A 25,092-nucleotide genomic window follows, 5' to 3' on the forward strand; every position below is an offset into this window, starting at 1 on the left:
TCAGCAGACAAGCAGATTAAAGTTTTACTGAGCTCTGCCCACCAGAGCAACAGCTACCTCTACCCACCACCAGTCCCTCCCATCGGGAAACTTGCACAACCCTCTTAGATAGCCTCATCCACCAGAGGGCAGACAGCAGAAGCAAGAAGAACTACAATCCTTCAGCCTGTGGAACAAAAACCACATTCACAGAAAGACAGAAAAGATGAAAAGGCAGAGGGCTATGTACCAGATGAAAGAACAAGATAAAACCCCAGAAAAACAACTGGATGAAGTGGAGATAGGCAACCTTCCAGAAAAAGAATTCAGAATAATGATAGGGAAGATGATCCAGGACCTCGGCAAAAGAATGGAGGCAAAGATCCAGAAGATGCAAAAAATGTTAAACAAAGACCCAGAAGAATTAAAGAACAAACAGAGATGAACAATACAATAACTGAAATGAAAAATACACTAGAAGGAATCAATAGCAGAATAACTGAGGCAGAAGAATGGATAAGTTACCTGGAAGACAGAATGGTGGAATTTACTGCTGCGAAACAGAATTTTAAAAAAGGATGAAAAGAAATGAAGACAGCCTAAGAGATCTCTGGGACAACATTAAATGCACCAACATTCGTATTATAGGAGTCCCAGAAGGAAAAGAGAGAGAAAGGACCCGAGAAAATATTTGAAGAGATTATAGTTGAAAACTCCCCTAACATGGAAAAGGAAATAGCCACCGAAGTCCAGGAAACGCAGAGAGTCCCATACAGGATAAACCCAAGGAGAAACATGCCGAGACACATAGTAATCAAATTGGCAAAAATTAAAGACAAAGAAAAATTATTGAAACCAGCAAGGGAAAAATGACATACAAGGGAACTCCCATAAGGTTAACAGCTGATTTCACAGCAGAAACTCTTCAAGCCAGAAGGGAGTGGCATGACATGTTTAAAGTGATGAAAGTGAAGAACCTACAACCAAGATTACTCGACCCAGCAAAGATTTCATTCAGATTCGATGGAGAAATCAAAAGCTTTACAGACAAGCAAAAGCTAAGAGAATTCACCACCACCAAAGCAGCTGTAAAACAAATGCTAAAGGAACTTCTCTAAGTGGGAAACACAAGAGAAGAAAAGGACCTCAAAAACAAACCCATACCAATTAAGAAAATGGTAATAGGAACATACATATGGATAATTACCTTAAACGTGAATGGATTAAATGCTCCAAGCAAAAGACACAGGCTCACTGAGTGGATACAAAAACAAGACCCATATATATGATGTCTACAAGAGACCCACTTCAGACCTAGGGACACATACAGACTGAAAGTGAGGGGATGGAAAAAGATATTCCATGCAAATGGAAATCAAAAGAAAGCTGGAGTAGCAATACCCATATCAGATAAAATAGACTTTAAAGATTGTTACAAGAGACAAGGAAGGACACTACATAAGGATCAAGGGATCAATCCAAGAAGAAGATATAACAATTATAAATATATATGCACCCCACATAGGAGCAGCTCTATACATAAGGCAACTGCTAACAGCTGTAAAAGAGGAATTCGACAGTAACACAATCACAGTGAGGGACTTTAACACCTCACTTACACCAATGGACAGGTCACCCAAACAGAAAATTAATAAGGAAACACAAACTTTAAATGACATAATAGACCAGATAGATTTAATTGATATTTATAGAACATTCCATCCAAAAACAGCAGATTACACTTTCTTCTCAAGTGCACACGGAACATTCTCCAGGATAGATCACGTCTTGTGTCACAAATCTAGCCTCAGTAAATTCAAGAAAATTGAAATCATATCTAGCATCTTTTCTGACCACAGTGCTATGAGGTTAGGAATCAATTACAGGAAAAAACGTAAAAAACAAAAACACATGGAGGCTAAACACTACGTTACTAAATAACCAAGAGATCACTGAAGAAATCAGAGAGGAAATCAAAAAATACCTAGAGACAAATGACAATGAAAACACTACGATCCAAAACCTGTGGGATGCAGCAAAAGCAGTTTTAAGAGGGAATTTTATAGCAATACAATCCTACCTCAAGAAACAACAAACATCTCAAATAAACCATCTAACCTTACACCTAAAGGTACTAGAGAAAGAAGAACAAACAGAACCAAAAGTTAGTAGAAGGAAAGAAATCATAAAGATCAGAGCACAAATAAATGCAATAGAAACAAAGAAAACAATAGCAAAAATCATTAAAACTAAAAGCTGGTTCTTTGAGAAGATAAACAAAATTGAAAAACCATTAGCCAGACTCTTCAAGAAAAAGAGGGAGAGGACTCAAATCAATAAAATTAGAAATGAAAAAGGAGGCGTTACAATGGACACCACAGAAATACAAAGCACCCTAAGAGACCACTACAAGCAACTCTGTGCCAATAAAATGGACAACCTGGAAGAAACGGACAAATTCTTAGAAAGGTATAACCTTCCAAGACTGAACCAGGAAGAAATAGAAAATATGAACAGACCAATCACAAGTAATGAAATTGAAAAATCAAAAAGTGATTAAAATTGAAAAAGTGATTAAAAATCTTCCAACAAACAAAAGTCCAGGACCAGATGGCTTCACAGGTGAATTCTATCAAACATTTAGAGAAGAGCTAACACCCATCCTTCTCAAACTCGTCCAAAAAATTGCAGAGGAAGGAACACCCCCAAACTCATTCTATGAGGCCAGCATCATCCTGATACCAAAACCAGACAAAGGTACTACAAAAAAAGAAAATTAAAGACCAATATCACTGATGAATATAGATGCAAAAATCCTCAACAAAATACTAGCAAACAGAATCCAACAGCACGTGAAAAGGATCATACACCATGATCAAGAGGGATTTATCCCAGGGATGCAAGGATTCTTCAGTATATGCAAATAAATCATTGTGATACACCATATTAACACAATGAAGAAGAAAAATCATATGATCATCTCAATAGATGCAGAAAAAGCTTTTACAAAATTCAGCACCCGTTTAGGATAAAAACTCTCCAGAAAGTGGGCATAGAGGGAACCTACCTCCACTTAATAAAGGCCATACATGACAAACCCACAGCAAACATTATTCTCAATGGTGAAAAACTGAAAGCATTCCCTCTAAGATCAGGAACAAGACAAGGATGTCCACTGTCACCACTATTATTCAACATAGTTTTGAAAGTCCTAACCACAGCAATCAGAGAAGAAAAAGAAATAAAAGGAATACAAATTGGAAAAGAAGAAGTAAAACTGTCACTGTTTGCAGATGACATGATACTATACATAGAGAATCCTAAAGATGCTACCAGAAAACTACTAGAGCCAATCAATGAATTTGGTAAAGTTGCAGGATACAAAATTAATGCACAGAAATCTCTTATATTTCTATACACTAATGATGAAAAATCTGAAAGAGAAATTAAGGAAACACTCCCATTTACCATTGCAAGAAAAAGAATAAAATTCCTAGGAATAAGCCTACCTAGGGAGACAGAAGACCTCTGTGCAGAAAACTATAAGACACTGATGAAGGAAATTAAAGATGATATAAACAGATGGAGAGATATACCGTGTTTTTGGATTGGAAGAATCAATATTGTGAAAATGACTATACTACCCAAAGCAATCTACAGATTCATTGCAATCCCTATCAAATTACCAATGGTATTTTTTACAGAACTAGAACAAAAAATTTTTAAATTTGTATGGAGACAGAAAAGATGCCGAATAGCCAAAGAGGTCTTGAGGGAAAAAACAGAGCTGGAGGAATCAGACTCCCTGACTTCAGATTATACTACAAAGCTACAGTAATCAAGACAATATGGTACTGGCAAAAAACAGAAATAGAGATCAATGGAACAGGATAGAAAGCTCAGCGATAAACCCACGCACCTGTGGTCAACTAACCTATGACAAAGGAGGCAAGGATATACAACGGAGAAAAGACAGTCTCTTCAGTAAGTGGTGCTGGGAAAACTGGACAGCTACATGTAAAAGAATGAAATTAGGATACTCCCTAACACCACACACAAAAATAAATTCAAAATGGATTAGAGACCTAAATGTAAGGCCAGACACTATAAAACTCTTAGAGGAAAACATAGGCAGAACACTCTCTGACATAAATCACAGCAAGGTATTTTTTGATCCACTTCCTAGAGTAATGGAAAAAAAAACAAAAATAAACAAATGGGACCTAATGAAACATAAAATCTTTTGCACAACAAAGGAAACTATAAACAGGATGAAAAGACAACCCTCATAATGGGAGAAAATATTTGCAGACGAATCAACTGACAAAGGATTAATCTCCAAAATATATAAACAGCTCATACAGCTCAATATTAAGAAAACAAACAACCTAATCCAAATATGGGCAGAAGACCTAAATAGACATTTCTCCAAAGAAGCCATACAGATGGCCAAGAAGCATATGAAAAGCTGCTCAACATCATTAATTATTAGAGAAATACAAATCAAAACTACAGTGAGGTATCACCTCACACCAATTAGAGTGGCCATCATCAGAAAATCTACAAACAACAAATGGTGGAGAGGGTGTGGAGAAAAGGGAACACTCTTGCACTGTCGGCGGGAATGTAAATTGATACAGCCACTATGGAGGACAGTATGGAGGTTCCTTAAAAAACTAAAAACAGAATTACCATGTGACCCAGCAATCCCACTACTGGGTATATACCCAGAGGAAACCATAATTCAAAAAGACACATGTACCCCAGTGTTCATTGTAGCACTATTTACAATAGCCACGTCATGGAAGCACCCTAAATGCCCATCGACAGATGAATGGATAAATAAGATGTGGTACATATATACAGTGGAATATACTCAGCCATAAAAAGGAACGAAATTGAGGCATTTGTAGAGACGTGCATGGATCTAGAGACTGTCATACAGAGTGAAGTAAGTCAGAAAGAGAAAAACAAATATCATATTTTAACGCATATATGTAGAATCTAGAAAAATGGTACAGATGAACCGGTTTGCCGGGCAGAAATAGAGACACAGATGTAGAGAACAAACTTATGGACACCAAGGGGGGAAAGTGGCGGGGGTCGGTGGTGGTGGTGTGATGAATTGGGAGATTGGGATTGACATATATACACTAATATGTATAAAATGGAAAACTAATAAGAACCTGCTGTATAAAAAAATAAATAAAAGAAAATTCAAAAGAAAAAAGAAGGAAAAGTAAATAAATATATTAAGTGGACATTTAAGGTCTTGGAAGAATATGGAGAAAGGGGGATTGGGGTTGTCTGGGAAAAGAGAGAAGGGCTAAGAATGTACAACAGGAAGTGATCCATAGCTACTCAATTCTGTTACTTAGCCATATACAAAGAGATATAAAATTTTCTCTAAATGTATAGCAACACTGGCTCTCCCCTCAAGTATCACAACATAAGCTGAACTTTGCTTCATCAACTCCAGTGTGTAGGACTCCAGTGGACTTTGGAATCAAACAAGACATTCCAGCCTCTGCTGCTGACTAGCTTTGTGAGTGTCCACAAGTTTCACATTTTTGCTTCTTAACTGGAAAGTATATATAATAATAGCACCTACCTCATAGGGCCATTATGAAGAGTAAATTCTGAAAATTTACTCTTTAGCATAGAGTCCAGTATACATTGCCAGTAAATGGTAGCTGATATACTTGTTGAAAAAATTTTAGTGATGATAGTCTTAATGATATATGAAAATATATATATATATCCTGTTCTCCATCCATATTCCTCATACATGTGGGACAAAAGCCATTTTATAAACCAACTACACATGATGAGTGTAGACTGGTCATCTAAATGATGAGGCATCCCAGAGACTCAGTGCCACCTCCAGGCCACCATGAGGTGTCTCTGGGTAATGTTCATCTGTCCATTTCCTGTACTCTTTGCAGTCATAGAGCCTGTTCCCAACTCCAGAAGATGGGTGTAAGATGCAGTAGTTAAATTTCAGAATATTCTTTATGCATTCTGGTTCCACTTTTTAAAATTGATTTATAGTTGAACCATGTTGTATAAGTTTCAGGTGTACAACATAGTGACTCACAATTTTCAAGTTTATATTCCATTTATAGTTATTATAAAATATTGGCTGTATTCCCTGTGCTGCACAATATATCCTTGTAGCTCATTTATTTTATGCATATAGTTTATATCTCTTAATCCCCTATCCCTGTCTTTCCCCTCCCCCCTTCCCTGTCTATATCTGTCTCTCTTTTTTTTCTTATATTCACTAGTTTGTTTTATTTTTTAGATTCCACATGTAAGTGATATCACACATTATTGTCTTTGACCTATTTCACTAAGCATAATACCCTTCAAGTCCACCCATGTTGCTGCAAATTTTTATTCTTTTTTATACATATATATACACATCACATTTTCTTCATCCATTCATCTGTTGATGGACACTTAGGTTGCTTCCATATCTTGGCAATTGTAAATATCGCTGCTGTGATCATGGGGGTGCATGTATCTTGAATTAGTGTCTTGGGGTTTTTTGGGGGATATGTACCCAGGAGTGGAATGGTTCCACTTTTTGACTGTAAACTAATCAACACCTCAACAAGAAGTTGTAATATTTAAATAAATTATGTTTATAAATTTCTAACTAGCATCGTCTCTGGCACATTTTACACATTTCAATAATCATTTATTCTTTCTTTTTCTCTCTGTTGTATTTTAAGGACCAGGTATTTTCTCCAAGTGGTTGTCAACTGACACTTTTGGGGTCTAGAAGGAGCAACTCGTTCAGCAAATCTTAAAGTCCTTAAATTTTAGTGAGCATCAGAATCACTCGGGGAGATTGTCAAAAATGCAGAATTCCCAGGCCCCATCCACAAAAGTTTTGAATGAATAAATCTGAGGTGGTGCCCAGTAATCTGCACTTTTAACAAACTCTCCAGGGGATTCTTCTGGTGTCAGGGATGCGTGGACCACACTTTGAGAAATATTTCCTCAAACGTACCAAACTGTTTTGGGCTCAATTATCTATCTAATATTACTTATTTCTACTTCTCTTTTACTATATTACACCATAAAAATTTGCTTTGTGGAATAAGGTATATAGAACAGTGGTAGAGAAGACCAAGTAGGGTGAGGGAGGGCAACTCTTCTATTTCCACCCCAGAGCACTTATTTGTCAAACCTAGAGTTGACACTACAAATAAAAAGTGAATTTTCCACTGATTAGGAGACTCTGTGTTGGTTTGAGAGAAGAGAAATGGAGAAGTTTTCTAACTTTAAGGGTACAGAAACACATGAAAGAAAAAGGGTATCAAAGAATAATGAAAAGGGTTTTTATTAAGTAAAAAGAACACCATCCATTAATGTGGTTGGTCAGTGAGGATTTAGGTTATTATACAGCTAAATACAGAAGTGGTTTATATGTTTTCACTAACGAAAACAGACCCTCACATTCTAATTATGTTAACATCTGCTGAACTTGAGAAGAGAAAAATCATATGAGGATAAAATTGATAATAAATATTCCATACTCTTCCATGGTATCGTATTGCACATGGAAATACCTGATGGGGAGTGGCTGTCAGTTTTTCCCTATAACACAGGCCTGGGGACAACTGGGGTATTGTGGCCTGTTTCCAGCTGGCTATTTCTAAGAAATAAAAGATTTCTGTGACAGAGACTCTGTGTTCCTGCAGGAACTTCCCTATTCATTATTCAAATCCATACAAATCCCTGGAACAGGTTCAGCAGCAGAAGTTCCTTTGCTTCAGGACAGTGAGGTATAAATAGTTTTGTAAGATTGAACGCCTAGATCATCTCATAATATTGAGAACATTGGAAGGTAACTGTGAATCAGGTTTCAAGCTGTTGTACCATTTCTTGAAAAAAAAAGTATATTTTAATTTATCTCTCAAAGGTCTAATGAATTTAATTGCTCCTGTTTTGAGCCTGGCTTCAAACAGTACACCCAATTAGCCTGGCTGTAGTTAAAGGAGGAGTAAAAATCATCAGGTCAAATAAAAAGGCAACACTCAGAGATACAAAACTGAAAACACTGTTCCTCTTTATCGGGTCATTATTTGAGGGGAGTTGTGTGACCTGGAGGCTTGAAATCTCTAAGCCACCCTAAATTTGGAGGTGAACATGGACACAGTGAAACGGGATGGTTGACTTTCTTCACCAGGAGGAGGAAGCTGATCTACAGCCCAGAGAAGGGAGAAGAACCTTTCTTCTCTGTCTCTGACGTAGGCAACATCACACCCCAACACCTTCCTAGGAAAGAAAAGCCTTCCTCCACCACCTTCCCAAATTCTATCACAAAGGACGTGATAGATGCTATGAGAGATGCTGACCCAAAAGCTTTCCTACAGTATTTTTAAATGAAACAGAACACCGTTTACCAATTATTTTCAATCTGTAAGACAACTGTGACTTACTGTACATACCTCTTTTCCCTTGCTCTTACTTAGATATAGCTGTCCAGCTATCTGTCCATCTCTTCCCTCCCACTCTCAGACTCACTGTTCAGAGATCACTTCCCCAACCCTTTCCACCGTGGTCACTGACTTGTCTCACTTCTTATTCCCTCTGTACAGATATTATCAAAGGAGACTGATGAAACACAGAAAGCCGTAACTGCATCTTTAACATGCATCACAATTTCTCTGTGCGTCTTTGAAAAGCGCTGGGTTTGAGAAAAGCAGATGACAATAACCAGCTGATACTTTAGGAGCGCTTATCATGTGCCTGGACTTGTTCTAATTTAAATACTTCATCCTCATGTCAGGCCTATGTTTATTATATCCACTTTACGAAGAAGTAAATCAAGGAGGAGAAAGGATAGATGACTTGGCCCAAGGGCACAGTTCACAAGGCTTGGAGCCAGGATTGGAATGCAGGCAGCATGGCTGTAGAATCTCTGCCGTTAGCCGCTACCTAAACAAGAAGATTAACCAGCAGTGTGCAGTCAACCCCCATTCTCCTGGCCAGACCTTCAGTGGACCATGTGACTTGAATAAAAGTGGGGAAGAGGAGGCACTGCTGCTGTCACTCAGAGTCAGGAGGACCAGCCTCACCCCCAGCTGGAGAACCCTCAGAGGGAGCTGACAATAATGTTACGTGAGCCCCCTCAGACCTGGGCTCTGGAAAACAGGCCTCCTTCTTTCCTGAAGCCACAGGACTCTAAAGATCAATTGACATCGTGCCGAGCAGACTGTCTCTGAGAAAAGGGAAAAGTTTCATTTCCCCTTTAGGTGTCAGGACCCCCATCACACGTGTTGGTGGGGAGGGAGGCCACTGTCTTCTGTCCTGGCTCTGTGGTCTTGAGCCTGCTCAGCCTCATTCCCTAAAGCAGAGGTGCCAGAGCTCCCCTCCACCGCCCCTCTGGTTGGACGGAGGTCCTGAGCTGTGAGGATTTGGTGCAGGTGGAGGGGTTTTCTCCTGTGAGCAAACAGGACCCTCAAGGCCCCGGGGGTGGCAGTGGGAGGTGCTCACCTGAGAGAAGGAAGACACACTTCTGTTAGGGCCTGGTCCAGCGTGGCCCCTGGGCGCTCACACAGCGAGCGACAGTCACGGGCATCTTTCCTGCAGTCCACTCACCAGGCAGCCCCTTCTTCAGTGTATCCCAGGATCAGATTGCAGGTGCAGAAGAGTATGTAAATTATACCTGTTTTAATCACTTCAGTTATATATATAAACTCTCAGAAAAATCGCTAGATATTGTCTTCCTTTCTCTTTTTCCTTTCTCTTCTTCTCTGTTTTTCTCCCACACGATGAAAGCACAGAGTATCTTCTGCGATTCTCGACAGCAGTTCACTTTGCTTATATCCCCTCCACTGTTTTTTCATAGTAGTGTTTCCAGTAATTTCTAAACTTCAACATAATGCAAAGCTTGCTTATCTTTGACAAGTAGAAAACCACTTTTAGAGAAACAAAAGTTCATACTTACGTTTACATATGTTTGCAATAACATGGAAAAAATAGGTGAAAAGAATACACCCCAGGTCATGAACATTGGTTATCTTGGAAAGGGGGGTAGAAATAGGGGGGTAATGGAGGCAGAGTTTATATTACTGTTTTCCTTATACATACTTTTATTGTTTCACTTGTCAGAGTAAACATGTTTTTTTTTGTAAATTAAAATAGAGAACTTTTTTTTTTATTATTTATTTTTATTTGCGGTACGCGGGCCTCTCACCGTTGTGGCCTCTCCTGTTGCGGAGCACAGGCCGGACACGCAGGCTCAGCGGCCATGGCTCACGGGCCCAGCTGCTCCACGGCATGTGGGATCCTCCCGGACCAGGGCACGAACCCGTGTCCCCTGCATCGGCAGGCGGACTCTCAACCACTGCGCCACCAGGGAAGCCCCCTAGAGAACATTTTAAGAGGAAAAAGTGGACTTCCACTTCTAGAAAGATGGAGTAGACATACTTTTCTCTATTCCTTCCACTAAGTGCAACTAAGAACCCTAGACATTATATATAAAAACAAAAATTAAAATAATCTGAAAGGTGGAGAGAGAAGGCAGACCGTCCATGGACAGAGGAACCCACGGAACAACTTGGTGTTTAATTCTCTGGGTTCTCCTTCTGCCTCCTTTATCCCTGACTTGGAGCTAAAGAAGCTAGCCACCCAGAAAAGCCAGTGGTTGCAGACACAAAAAAAGCCCAACACTTCCTTGGTGGCGCAGTGGTTGAGAGTCCGCCTGCCGATGCAGGGGACACGGGTTCACGCCCCAGTCTGGGAAGATCCCATGTGCCGCGGAGCGGCTGGGCCCGTGAGCCATGGCCGCTGGGCCTGCGGGTCCGGAGCCTGTGCTCCGCAACGGGAGAGGCCACAACAGTGAGAGGCCGGCATATAGCAAAAAAAAAAAAAAAAAGAAAAAAAAAAAAGCCCAACAAAAGCCAGCGCTCTCTAACCAAAGGACCCGGAAAAGGGCAGCCTAGTAAGACAGAAAGCCTTTAGATAATAACCACTCTCCTCCAGCCAGACACCCAGCGAAAGTTAAGTGGGGAGCCTAGACTTCCACCCTCAGCAGGCTGGAAGGAGATGGTGTCAGAAAAGGCCAGGTCGGAAGCCATCCCTGTCAGACAGTAACAGGCCCCTCCCTTGGCGGTGTCAGGTGAGATGTCAGGTGAGAGCATGCGGGGGCCTGGCAGGGTCAGTAACAAGGCACTCCTCCTCCTTCCCCCCCCGGGGTGGCGTCAGGGAGTCAGTCACCACCACCCAGTGGTAATGGGACTCCCTCCCTCCCCAGTCAGAATCTGGAGCAAGGGACTTCCAACCCCTCCCAGCCAGGGAAGTACCCACGGAGGCCTAGTGAGAGCCAGAACTCCATCCCTGCCTAGCTGTAACTTCTATCACACCAATTTTTAAAAGCTGTGAGACTCAAAATAAGCACAGTGAGAAGTTGTATGTTTACTTGACTAATGAACTACTAATTAGCACTTCATTAAATCTGGTGCCTTGGATGTTTGAAATATCTGGTTTCCTCTTTGTTCTCAAACCTTGAATGTTTACAAAATTTACATAAAACAAGAATATATTCTAATTTGTCTTAAAAGTTCAAGGTATATAGAGGTATATAGAAGAAGAAGACAATCATGGCTAGCAGTTTGCTATATATCCTTCCAGATGATTTTATATCCATTTGTATAAATACACATATATATATATATAGATCTACAGATAGAAAAATGTCCATTGAAAGTTTTAATGTAAGTGGAATTAGATTTTATGGGTTGTTTTACCACTCTTAAAAAACTTTTTAAAAACTTAGCACAATGTCATGGAGACCTTTACATACTAGTACATGATAGTTACATGTCAGTACAGTTTTTTTCTCCACTGTTGTGAATATATCACATGCGTATATCATAACTCCATCATTACCATAATGAATATCTTTGTATTCTTTGGGCACGTATATATATGTATTTTTCTAAGGAAACTAGCTAGATGTTTAATTTCTGGTTTGAAAATCACGCACATTTAAAATGTTTGACCCATACCGCCACGTTGCCATCAGTAACGCCTGTACCACTATGTACTCCCAGCGTTGTGGGACCCTCGTGTCCCCATATCTGAGACCCAGCGTCTGTGATCCAGGAACACTTGCCCTCTCCAGCAGCGTCCTCTATCAGCCAGCCTTGTCTTCTCGCTGTCTTTCAGGGAATTTTCAAAATGTCTAGTCCATTAGTGGCAGTCCTTGTTTTTTAGCATGACTTTATTATTTATTTTTAAAATATGTATCCTGTTAATTGAAAAGATTTAGAGAGGTAGGTATGTGTGCTCAGTCTGACATCTTGTTCTGATCTTTCAGCTCTGCATAAAGGAAGATGAGTAGTTCAGAACTGTCACAAGGGAAGGACTTGCTAAGAATCTTTACATAGAAACTCTCTAGGAAATTTTCCTCTTTTGGAAATCTCTGACCCTGAAATTTGCCAGTGGGCTCTGTGAAACATCATCTGTCATGCTAGTTTTTTTTTTTGCTTGAATGCGTGGGTCATGGGGGCAGAGGACATAGATTTTTATATCATCCTAATGGATTAATGGCTCGAAGTCAAATCCTGGCAGAGTTTCAAAGACTCACATCAGAAATGCAAGGGTGAAAGTTCCCTCTCTTGAAAATGTATAATTTGGGACTTACTTTTTAAATGTTGAATATATTTATCATTTTCTTTTAATCTAAGAAATCAAAAGAAAACCACATGGTGCCAAAGTAGGAAAGAAAGCCTCCAAATAACACAATAATTTTGGACGCAATAAAAATCTACTTTAAAAGATTTGCTTGTTTTGAAGAGCAGCTAAATGACCTCATGTTTCACATCGAATTCTCAAATCTGAGCGTTTGTATTCTGTCTGCCTAAAAGTCCTGTACGGGAGTCCAAGCAAATGCTTTGTTCAGCTGCTTTGTGCCCTGAGCTGCGTCTGCTGTGACAGGATTTCACCTGCTTCGGTTGGCAGGAAGGTTTCTGGCCACAAACTCCACACTCAGGGCTGGATCTCAGCAACATTGTGAAGTAAAGAGATTTTTTTTTAGCGCCCGGCTTCCCAGTTTGAGCAATCTTTTTCTTCTTTCTCTGCATTTTCTTCTGTCTCCTACCTGTTAAAAAACTTTGGTTCTTTGTTAGATTTAGGTGCAAATAACTGACAGTAGCTTAAACTTTTACCCCTTTAAAAGTACCTGCATTTGATCATTGGTGCTGTAACTGTGGCATCCTGGTGTCAGCAAGCAGGTGAGGGGCAGGTGAAGCAGGACTCTGTGGGCACCAGGGCCTTCCAAATCCCACATAGTGAGGGGGAGGCGCTTTCATCTGCTCACCTGGGTGCCATTTCTCTTCTCACCAGGACTCTCATCCCGTTGCAGCCAACAGGGTAATACTTCTGTGCCTCTTCTGTTCAAAGGAGAGTCAAAAGTCAGCAGGGCTTCATATAGTAACTGCTTCAGTATGAGCCCCTTGGAGGCCTCCAGTGGAGGGAATTGGTGAGAGCAGGTGGGGCTCTGGCCCCTCCCCAACCCTGTTCTTCAAGCAAAGCAATTATTTTTTCCTTTTCTTCAGTGTAAAATGTTTGAAAATGGGGTTCTGTGGCCAAAAGAAAGATAGGAAACAACAGTGAAGGAGAAAAAGCTCTCTGGAATGGGAAAGATCTGGGCTCTAATTCCTGCTTCCTGAAGCTCAGGTGAGTTCAATATGCAGTGACTGATACGAATGAGTCTCAGTGCCACGTCTGGCCAAAGGAGATTGTGCCCTACAGCCACATCCCAGCTCAGGACACACATTTGTAGAGAGGGGATCTCTTCACTCCATTCTTGGGGCAGGAAGGGTAATGTACATGAGAGGGACATTTTCAGTAAACATAGAAAACCAGACTGTGGTAAATGACATGTGTTATTTTCACTAACTCTCCAAGCCTCAGTCTCCTCATCTGTAAGATGGGAGTGATGGCAGCAACCTCATAGGGTTGTTGTGAGGATTGAGTAACGAGTAACATGCAAAGCTCTCTGCCCAGTGTTTGGCCCACAATCAGTGTAAGTGCCAGCTATTACCATTAAGTATATGTTGTTCTATTTCACTCTCCAGTCTCTTCATGTGGGACCATGTGTCTCCCAGCTGGACAGGAAGTGTTTGGATGGCATTATACTTCTTATCCTATATTTTTAAACTTCCATTTCCCTACAATACCTAGCGCAGTGTCGGGCATATCATGGGTTCTCAACAAAAACCTGTCAGTTGAGTCATTAATATTGCAGCTGAGATCATTGGCTCTTTTTTCTTCTGCAGTCCATGAAATTGTGTCACCTCGGCTGCCCCCATTTCTGTTTGTTCTTTATATAGAGAATGCTACCTTTACTTCTACCTTTACTTTTGATATTTTTTTAGAAAAAGAAGTTTCTCCTGTTTCGTCTTTTGGTCTACCTACATGAAAATGTAAAGGAAAAAAAAGGGATAAAAATCAACTTCTTCTGGTTTTTTTTAAATGTACTTTTAAGTCAACTCAATAAGAGCTTATATTTTCTGCTGTTAAACTACAGGATGTTGGAAGAATCTTTTTGCTTTATACTCTTTGCTTTATACTCTCCTCTTGTTCTTGAGTGCTGCGGAGACTGTCTTATTTTTATAAGATTAGAGAGGTAAACATCAATAAAGATGAACTGCGTAAAGTGTATTCAGTAGTAGGGACATGAAGAGGATTACATTCTCTTCCATCATTGGGTGAATTTTAAGTTAAAAATAGATCTGATATAAGGTTAACGTTGTAATTTATGAGGTGGCAAAGTAAATGGTTTAATTTTTTAAAATATGAACCATAAACATTGTAGCTAATATTGAATAACAAAGGAGTTTTCTTATTTAATGTACGCTTTAAAAACAAATAGAAATAAAATGGTATAGTTACTCCAGAATACAGTTGGGTATTTTCTTTAATACTAAACATGCACTTATCACGTGACCCAGCAATTGTACTTCGGGGCATTTATCCCAGAGAAATGAAAACTTATGTTTACACAGAAATTTGTACATGAATATTCCCTGCAGCTTTATCCATAAAAGCCCCAAACTGGTAACAACCCAAGTGTCCTGCAGTGGCTAAATGCTTAAACAGACTGTCGTCCATCCATACTCAGCAATAAAAAACCCAACTATTGTTACACACGACAGGAATTATGCTGAGTAAAAAAGCCAATCTCAAAATATATGATATTACATACTATATGACTCCATTTGTGTAACGTTCTTGAAATAACAAAATTAGAATGATGGAGAACAGATTACTGGTTGCCAGGGGTTAAGGAGGGAGGGCATAGCTATAAAAGAGTAGCATGAGGCAGCCTTGTGTTGATGCAACTGTTCTGTGTCTTGATTGTGGTGGTGGTTACATTCATCTACACATATGATAAAATTGCATAGAGCTGTGCACACACACATACACACACACACATAAGGGCATGTGAAGCTGGTGAAACTGAATAAGCTCTGTGTATTCTACCAATGTCAGTCTCCTGGCTTTGGTATCGAACTATAGCTGTGCAGATGATACAGTTGGAGTAAACTGGGTAAAGGGTATTTAAGACCTCCCCATGTATCTAACTCCAGATATGTCTATTAATCTCTTAAAAATCCAGGTGCGTTCCCCAGCACGGCTGTTAAAGAGCACACATACTTACCCATATTTTTAGAGAAATAAAATGAAGCATAAAATGTCTCACTGGGTGTATAGTTTATGCTACCAAATTTCTGTTATCCCAGAAATTCTTTATTCTCCACAGCTCTCTATATTTCTTTCCCCTTTATTTGATCTTCACAATAATCACATGAAATATGTAGGGGAAAAAACAGAAGTACAAAAATCTTAGGCTGGTAATATTACAGTTCTTCTGTGAACTGCCAAGATGATCACACGTATCCAGGCACAGGTGTCCTCAGTAACCCAGAGACCCCTGGTATCCCTCAAATATTACATCAGAAGGACAAGGACACAGAAATGTGGAGTGACTTGACCACTCCTCCGAAGCACTGTGCTGATGCAAGCATTGTACCGTTTGGTTCATTCCGCCCCCCAGCCTTTTGTTCTTTCACAGTCCTATGAGGTAGGCATCTTATAAAGAATCCAGGTAACTCGTAAACTTCGATGAAGTCTGTAGACGACTGAGCGCAGGGCTAGTCCTGGCCGTGGCACACTTGAGGTGCCTCTGTGCTCAGTGCCTGGAGTCACTCTGTGTGGGTGTGAACTTCAGCTCTGCAAGGGATGAGCTGTGCCGTCCAAGCCAGTTACATGGCCCCTCTGTGCCACGGTTCATTTGTAAATTAAAGGCTATAGAGTGTTTTGAAGATCAAATAAGTTAGTACATGTAAGTCACTTAGACCACGGGTCATCAGTAAGTCATTTAGATCAGGAGCCGTCAAGCTGTGTCCTGTGGGCCACATCTGGCCCCACCCCTGTTCAGGAAAATTAAGTTTCGCTGGAACACAGCCAGACTCGTTCCTTCCGTATTACGTGTAGCTGCCGTCTTACTACCGCAGCAAAGTTGAGCTCTGCTAGCAACAAGACCAGATGGCCCACAAACTGAAAACACTTTCTGTCTGGTCCTTTACAAAAGTTTGCCAACACCTGAGTTGGATGAATGCTTGGCGAAAACTAAGTGCTCAGGAAGTGGTGACTATTGTCACTGTTATTGTTAAAGTTGACCCTGAAGTCTTGGAGAACAGGCTTGCGCCATCCATTGAGGGCTGGCACAGTTCATACTTCAAGTAGTTTATCCTTCAGTCATAATTCTGAAGTCTCTCACTTAGAAAACCTATACAGCTAGCCATGTTTTAGGCCTGTGTCCTGAGGGCAGTAACCTGGTAGAACTGGTTTATACTTTCAGGGAAAACTACAGTCACTCTAATTAATCTAGTATAGCTGACCTGTCAAAAATTCTTGGTTTTTGGCAGAGTTGCAGCATAGCTTTTCCAGGTCAGACAAACAAATGTGTTTGCTAGGAAAGCATGAGGCAATGGACTGATTTTCTCCTATACTAGGTCATGATGGTCATGTTCTCTGGCGCTAGGAAAGGTCATCACCTAGAAGGCCCTGCTGTTTCTGGAGGTCAAGTCTAAAGATAATAAGGAGAAACAGCAGAAGCTAATCTGGATTTGCAAAAAATAGAAAATAAAAGTAACACTGACCCCAGTAGAACTCCTGGATGAATTGGGATCAGCCCAAATTATAAAGCTAAAATAGATCCACTTGTCACATAACATGTAGCTCCATCTTTGACAACACAGAGCAGGTTACATCCCTCCCTTGACTAAAATCTTCCACCAACTTCTCCTTTTAGCATAGAGTCAGAATTCTACGATCTTACACTGCTACTTCTCTGACCTCGATCTGCCACCAGTCGCCCCCTTGCTCACTTGGACGCATCACATAAGCTTTCTTTCCTTCCCAGCACGTCCAGAGGCTCCTGCCTGAGCTGTTTGTACTTGCTTTCCTCTCTCTTCTCTCTGCCGGGAACCCTGTGTCCCACGTCTCCACAGGGCTGGTTCCTGCTTACGTTGCGGGTCTCAGCTCAAATGGCACTTCCCCAACCAATTTTCTCCCAAGCTCACCCACTCACATTCTCCATTACATCCTCCTGTTCCATTCTGTTTGTAGCCCTCCTCACTAACTGAAATGATCTTAGGTATTTGCTTACTTGATAACTGTCCTTCTCCATTAGTATCCAGGCTCTGTGATAGCCTGGAATTTCCCTTGTACATAATCGGTGCTTAACGAATGGTTGTTCAATGAAGAATGAATGAGCCAGCAAGGTTTTTACCTCACAACTTACCAAAAAAGTCTGAGGTAAAAAAATAACTCTCTAGGGAAAATTAATTTAGGTCAAAGAGTAGGGTGTAGTGGGAGTGTAGTAAAGTAGCAGAGACTGTGTCAAGCAGAACTCTTTGGGATGTGCTTTCGAAATGTGATCTACTGATACATGCATCCTGTCTCCTCCCATTTAGGCAGGACTTTTCTTCTTACAAAGTCTATGGAAGTGTGCTTTACCTAGCAATTCCATTCCTCCTTGTTAATCTTCATCAAGCTGCCTTTAAAGCCAGCAGACAAATGGAATGTCCCTGAGTGTGGAGTTCATCTAAATGCCTGCAGGTAATTTTTCCTTTCAAGTAGTTTTTCCTCTGGCATCGTGGTCAAAAGGTCATGTCCCTCTTTCAGTAGAGAACAAAAATCACTTATAAACACTTTTTGTTAATCGTTCCATTTCCAGTTTTTAAAAAAAATATGAAAAGTTATTAACACATAAAAGCCCATTCAGGAAAACAATTTTGTATCTGAGAGTAGTTCTCTAATATTTTCACAAAAAGTAAAACCAGATTGTCATATGGAAGAAATGATGTCATTAACCCTTGGAAAGACCTCTAACAGAAGTTCTTTTGTACTACTACCAAAATTAGACAAACATTCCACCCAGAATGAGAGATCTAAACAGCCCCTTAAATTATCTATACTGGCAAAATAAGGCTGCTGTGAGAGCAGGCATCCGTTCTTCAGGAATCTCTCTTAGGACCAAACATGTCTAGTTCGTTTGTCAATAGCACATGGGTGTTATCATTGAAAATGTATTTAAATTTTCATACAAGGTAAAATGTACACAGTTCATACATGTGAAAGGTTCTAGATTAACTTTAGAAATGAAAAAGAGAGGAGAGTTAAAAATAATTAAAACTACTTGTAAAACTCAGTGCATTTAGATGAAAAAAGCTTAGCCTAGTACAGATCTTATTTTCTAGCCCAGGTATTATTTTTTTAGTTGTGTGGTAAAAAGCTTACTGGTTCATTCACCATTCATGCATTCATTCATTCATTCATTCAACAGTGAGCTATTAAGTTTCTATTATGTACCGGGTGAAATTCTAGATTCTCACGGGACTTATATACTAGTGAAGGCAGACAATTAACAAGAAAGACATTTAATTTCAGATTTAAAACTGGAAGTTTTAAATGTCAAGCAAACTGTCTGAAAGAGTTATATTCTTGGCCAAGCTTTAATATTCTTCATGTAAATTATTGGACATCGATCTGGGCAGACTTAGGGAACATTAATTCTAGCAAGAATTCAGAATTTCACATAGACACAGATTTGAGTGAGAATTTCAAAGTGGGACAGATGAGAAGTGTGTCTTGCAGTAGGATTTTATTTTTATTGAATTGAAAGAGGATTGGGCCCAGATTTTACTGAAACAAATTAAATATTGGGCATTTGCTCTAATTATGTAACTAAATGCATTTTGTAAATGGAGGTTATAAAATAAAAAAAAGCTTTTCATCTGTTTGGTGGATTAGAAAGACCAGTCTTTCATGGAGCGATACGTTTTGCTGTTCTCCACGGAGCGCTCCTCTGAGATGGGTGTCTGAGGGGGAGCACACGTGTGTAGGAAAACTCAGGGCCTTACTTGCTGACTGCTGGGTCTCTGCCACGTGCAGAGAGCTTTATAGCCATCACCTCATTTAAACCTCACAGACAGCCCACCAAGACAGGTAAAGGAAATGGACAGAAACAGAGAAGTAATTTGCCCAAGGTTTGCACAGCTAGTAGGTTAGTGGGAGAATCTAGATTCAAATTTAGGTCGGACTCAAGAGTCCGTAAGCCCTCAACCACTTCACTGGGACCTCTCTCAGTTGAGAAATGTGTGGTGAACTTGAATTTGAATCGAGAAAGCGTTATGGGCTGTTTGACTGTTCCCCTAAAGGGAACTGCACAGATCCCCTGGACAAACTCCAGGCATTTGACAGGCTTATTTGGACAATGCCTGACAAAGCTATTTGGTCCCAGTACATAGTTTCCACTATGGATCTTCACTGTGGGTTTTGCCTTAAATTTTTGTTTTTCCTACAAATTTATTAATAAACCATATCAAAAGGAAATTCATGACATATTTAAATGCTAAGAGACCAGGGGACAAACTTAGCACTGGAAATAGTGACCTGATTTCACTAGATATTACAGGGAAATTACTGATTTATAGGTCACTGTTTTTTTTCTACCAGAAGTTTTTGACTAAATTAGGTTACAGCCTGCAGGCCCTTCACCTGTCTCTCACATAAATAAAATGTCCCAAGAGTGCCCTCTCAGCCCTACTCACTGCATGGCTGACACAAAGACATTTCAGCTAGTATAAACTACCTTTTGTTTGTTTGTTTATTTCAGGAGAAACTCCGTTCCCTCAAATGGGTGTGGGAGTGATATGAAGATTTGCTCAAAGCCAAAGGTGAGTGATAAAACATAATAGTCTCTAAAAGGATCTTTCTATGATTCTAGAATTCTTTGATTATAGGATATGGAATAGAAATTAATGAGACATGTTTCACATAAATGAGCAAATCTAGGATTAGAAGTATGTCATAATTTAAAGACAACCCCAAATTTATTCTTAGGCTGCATGAATCCTTCAGGGTCCTTGATTTACAAAACAAAAACAAAAAACAAAACACATTCTAGTTTAAGGGAAAAATAATTTTTTTATTAAAGGTTTTAAGAAGTTCTCAGAATCCTGGTGAGAGCCAGAGAATCAACTATGATGCTCTGAGACCAGGAGCTACATGCAGCTTACATAGGAGGATGGTCCTAGGGGATACCTCACTGTCCCTAGGCCTAGACAGCTCATCTCTTGCCCCCAGTGGCGGACCCTAGAGGCTACTGCTAGGACCTCCGGTCATGGTCTCTTGGAGGTGCTGCTTCTCCCTCCACCTGCCATGATGGATTGCGTGAGGTACCTTGCTCACTTCCCCATGGAGTTCTCAGTCAAGTGGGTCTGATTGACAGAACCTGGACCCTATATTTGGACATTCTCCAAATATAACATAAGCCCAAAGATAATGAGTAGCCAAAAAACATGACAAATGCCCACTTCAGTAAAGCAGTATAACCTCAGCTTCCCCTTGGTGCCTGGAGACACACCCTTTCCAGGGTAGTTAATGCCCCACAGGCCCCACTGTTGACCAATGGCAAGTGAGGAGTGGGAAAGAGCTGAGAGATAAATTCCTTTCCCTTCCCTTCTCCTGATGGGCTGCCTTGAGATGCAATAGCTTATCTGGTCTTGCCGAACACATCGCATGAGATGGAGCATTAACTATACTCGTTAGCAACCACAGGCTGACTGAAGCCTCCCTCACGTTGCCTCTGCCTCACTCCTTTTCCCCTCACTCTTGTTTCCCTGAGATTATACCTCCCTAGAAAGTGGCAGCTCATCAGCTTTTCCCTTAGGCTCTGGTTTCTTGCAACCCAGGCTACAAGAGCATCTCTTGCAGTTGCAGTGTATTCTCACTAGAGTCTTTGGTCTCTAAGACCAGCTTCAATTATTTTCTCTAGAAAACTAGTAATAGTAGCTCGTGCTGATTTGAAAACCTGCGTTTGCCATAACTGTCACTCATGTTGAAAACTCTTCTACTGTCTCTATATTTTCCTCATGCACAAACAAAAAAGAAAGAAAGAAAGGAAGAAAAATTCACCGGGAGGTTGGGTTGTGAGAGTGGGAGTGGAGGAATTAACTTGTCATTGAGAGTCTCCTAGCTTCTAGTTAACTTTCTTCTAATTCCCTAAACAAGCCATAGTGTCTCATTTCTCTGCGCCCTCCCTCAGGTTATTTTCTCTTCTAAAAAGCTATTTGGGGCTTCCTGGTGGCACAGTGGTTAAGAATCCGCCTGCCAATGCAGGGGACATGGATTCGAGCCCTGGTCCGGGAAGATCCCACATGCCGCAGAGCAACTAAGCCCGTGCGCCACAACTACTGAGCCTGAGCTCTAGAGCTCACGTGCCACAACTACTGAGCCCATGTGCCTAGAGCCCGTGCTCTGCAACGAAGAATAATCCCCGCTCACTGCAGCTAGAGAAAGCCTGCGTGCAGCAATGAAGACCCAACGCAGCCAAAAATAAATAAATAAAATAAATTTATTAAAAAAAAAACTGTTTGCCTTTTCTTTATTTTTACAGTTAAATGTTTCTTGTCATTGAAGACTAATCTTGGGTGTCTCCTCTTTAAGGAAACTGTCTTGACCCCCGACCCAAATCTAATTTACATTGAGCTGTGTATTCCTATGGTACCCTGTACATCGCATTTATGTGGACCATGCTGGACTTCAGCTATTGGTCTTCCCTAAAAGCCTGTCTTTCCTAAAAGATAGTAAGCTTCTTGGGGACAAGGACCATGTCTCATTTGGCTTTGCAGCCCTGGCTTAAATCAATATAACTGGCACATAATGATTACTCAATTTAAAAATAGCTGTTGAATATGTGATTAATATATGTGGAATAACTGGTTGAATAATTCCATTCAGGATCCCTGTGCCATGTTGTGGCAGTGCCTGGAAAAATCCCCCATCTAAGCCCTTGGCTGGGTGGAAGAGTTGTTTCACCCTTGCACCCACCTAAGAGATAGTCAATAATTGCACCGCACTGTTCTACTTGACAAATCCCAGTCATTTCTCCAGGAAAGAAGAAAACCCTATGAAAGGATTTAGTGTTGTATTTTTTCTTGGTTCCTAAGTGAGTGAGTGAGGGTGATAAGAAACAAAATTTCTACTAAAAAAAATAAGTGAAGTGTAATTTCACCTAGAACTTGCCTCATAGGTGACCAGTGTTTTTGTCATCCACATACCACTTGGCCAGTGGACAAAAATAGCTGTTAAAAAAGACATTTAATTGTTCCCGTGTTTGGCAGCCCTGTCTAAAGTTAATCCTCATTTCATATATGTGTCCAAATGTGTTCTAATTTTTTGTGTAGAAGATATCTACTCACTCATTTATTCATGGATCCATTTAACAAATGTTTATTGATGCCTGCAATGGGCTTGTGTTGGGCTAAGGATGCAACAGTGAGCAGAACAAAGCTCATTCCTCATGGAACTTGCATTCTAATAGGGGAGATGTACAAACATTGTAATCCATATTCAGTAATTCTTTCTTTAAATAAATTTTAAACATTATTTATTTACAAATAAATAAGTAAATATAAATTTATTTATATTAAGCACTACTGATGACTAGATGGTAAATATATGGGTGCCCCATGGAGGCTACTCTCTAGATCAAATCAAATGCTGACAACTGTTAATGAAGGAAGGGATCCAAATTTCGGTAGGGGTGGAGGTGGCCAAAGAAGGCTTCCTTGGGAACTGACATTCAAACCGTGTGCAGAAGGATCATGACTAATAAGATAAAGGGAGGGTTAGAGGTTCACTCTAGATTGCACTGCTAACATAGGCAAAGGGATACTTGGCACATTTGGGGATATGAATGAGGCCCAGGGTAGCTGGAGAACCAGGAGAGAAAGAGTGGGAAACAAGAACGGTGGTCAGGGCCAGATCACACAGGGTTTGTAGATCATTTAAGGAGTCTCATCACACACACCAGGGGATAATAGATTATTGAAGTCTGAATGAGACTGTTGGTAAAAATGAGTTTGTGAACTTCAGAGTTAGTAGTATCTATTCTTTTGGCTTACATTCTAGTATGAGTAGTTGAGTTTTTTAACTGTTTACATCATGTAGAAATTAGTATTAAAAGCTGTTCTAACAATTTTCACTAAAAAGAACTCTTATATTTAGTATAAAATTTGGGAAACTCAATCTATTTAAAAGACTTGAATGTCAGTTGACTATATTTGAGAATCTGAATATGGGAGTAAATGTTTTTACTTTTCTGTCTGGGTTTTAACTGGTATGTGCCTTCATATCCCTACTGCTGGTATATCCTAGCAAGAACATTCTAATTTTTATGCATAAAAGATGAAAATGTTATTCTTTTGCAAAGAATCAAATATAGACTCCCCACTGTTGTTTATTGTTTCTCAGGTGACATCTGGTGGATAAAAACTGAAATGCAGTTCTCTGTAGTTTAAGGAAAGGTGAGGTTCTCAAATGTCTTTGGGAGGAAATCATTAAAGAATATGAGCTGAATTGGTTGAAGATTAATTTTGCTTACAATTTTGACATTATATTTTCTGCATTAAGTAGGCATTATGGTATCAGATGTAATGGAGAGAACACTCCAGTGCTCTGCTGGATTTGGCACGCTTTGAGTTCTGCTCAAACCTCTGACAGTAAATAGCAAAGTGATTTGCTATTGTTTTTGCTTTTTTAAAGAGCTTCAAAATTAAAGCAAGAGATTAGCTACAGATGGACAAGAATCAGATTGCTATTGGACTTCTCAGTGGCTATACTGGATAAAAGAGACAAGAGAACAATATCTTCAACATTCTGAGGGAAAATTTCTTTCTATCTAGAGTCCACTACCGAATCAGGCTCTCCTTCAGGTATGAGCAAAATAAAAGCATTTTCAGACATGCATGGGTATGAAAGTTATCCTTTTGTGTAAGTCCTCTCTGAAAGAGTTACTAATTTAAAATGTTGTCTTTGTTAAGCACATAGTGTTAAGCACTATGTTTCAGGTTATTTTCAGATATTTTCTTTTTTGCTGTTGCAATTTTGGTCTTTATTTCCATTATGTTTTCTTTTTTAACTTTGAGATGTAATTGACATATCCATGATGTTTTCTAACTGGTTGTATAGATGAAAGCAATTAAATTTTGCACACTAATTTGATACCCATCCATCTCATAAGTCCTCATACTGTTTGCAACAGATTTTTAATTGAGTTTATTGGGGTTTCCAGGTATACAATTATCTATAAATAGTAATAAATGTACCTCTCTTCCAATGTTTATACCTCTTATATCTTTCTCTTGTCTTATTGCATTGGTTAAACCTCTACAGTTATGCTAAATAATAGTGGTGACCATAGACATAATTGTATTGCTGTTGATTTTAATGGGAATACTTCTAATGTTTCCTCATTAAACATAATGCTGGCTTTTAAGAAATATGGATCTTTCCTATTTTATGAAGATTTTTAAAAATTAATTATGGATACTGAAATTTATCAAATGCCTTTCCCACATATTTGAAGAAAATTGTACATTTTTTCTTTCTTTTAATCTGTTTTATCATTCAGAGTTCACTTGCAGAAAACAGAAAGGGATTTAATACACGGAGTGAACTGCTTATAAATCAGTGGAGAGCTAGAGGTTCAAGCTCTCTAGAAATAACTCCCAAATC

The 25,092-nt window shown here is 39.8% G+C and overlaps 1 long non-coding RNA gene across 1 annotated transcript in view; it reads left to right on the forward strand.

The window, feature by feature from the left end:
• The window catches only part of LOC113616505 (uncharacterized), a 175,505-nt gene extending 153,831 nt beyond the window's left edge, over window positions 1-21,674 (forward strand). The window contains exon 3 of the long non-coding RNA XR_003431312.1: window positions 20,189-21,674. This is a non-coding gene — a long non-coding RNA (uncharacterized LOC113616505). The remainder of the gene's footprint in view (window positions 1-20,188) is intronic.
• Window positions 21,675-25,092: the final 3,418 nt, after the last annotated feature.

Source organism: Aethalodelphis obliquidens, unplaced genomic scaffold (genome assembly GCF_003676395.1).
Source record: "Aethalodelphis obliquidens isolate GAN/ISIS:26980383/991018 unplaced genomic scaffold, ASM367639v1 scaffold4, whole genome shotgun sequence".
Taxonomy (NCBI): Eukaryota; Metazoa; Chordata; class Mammalia; order Artiodactyla; family Delphinidae; genus Aethalodelphis; species Aethalodelphis obliquidens.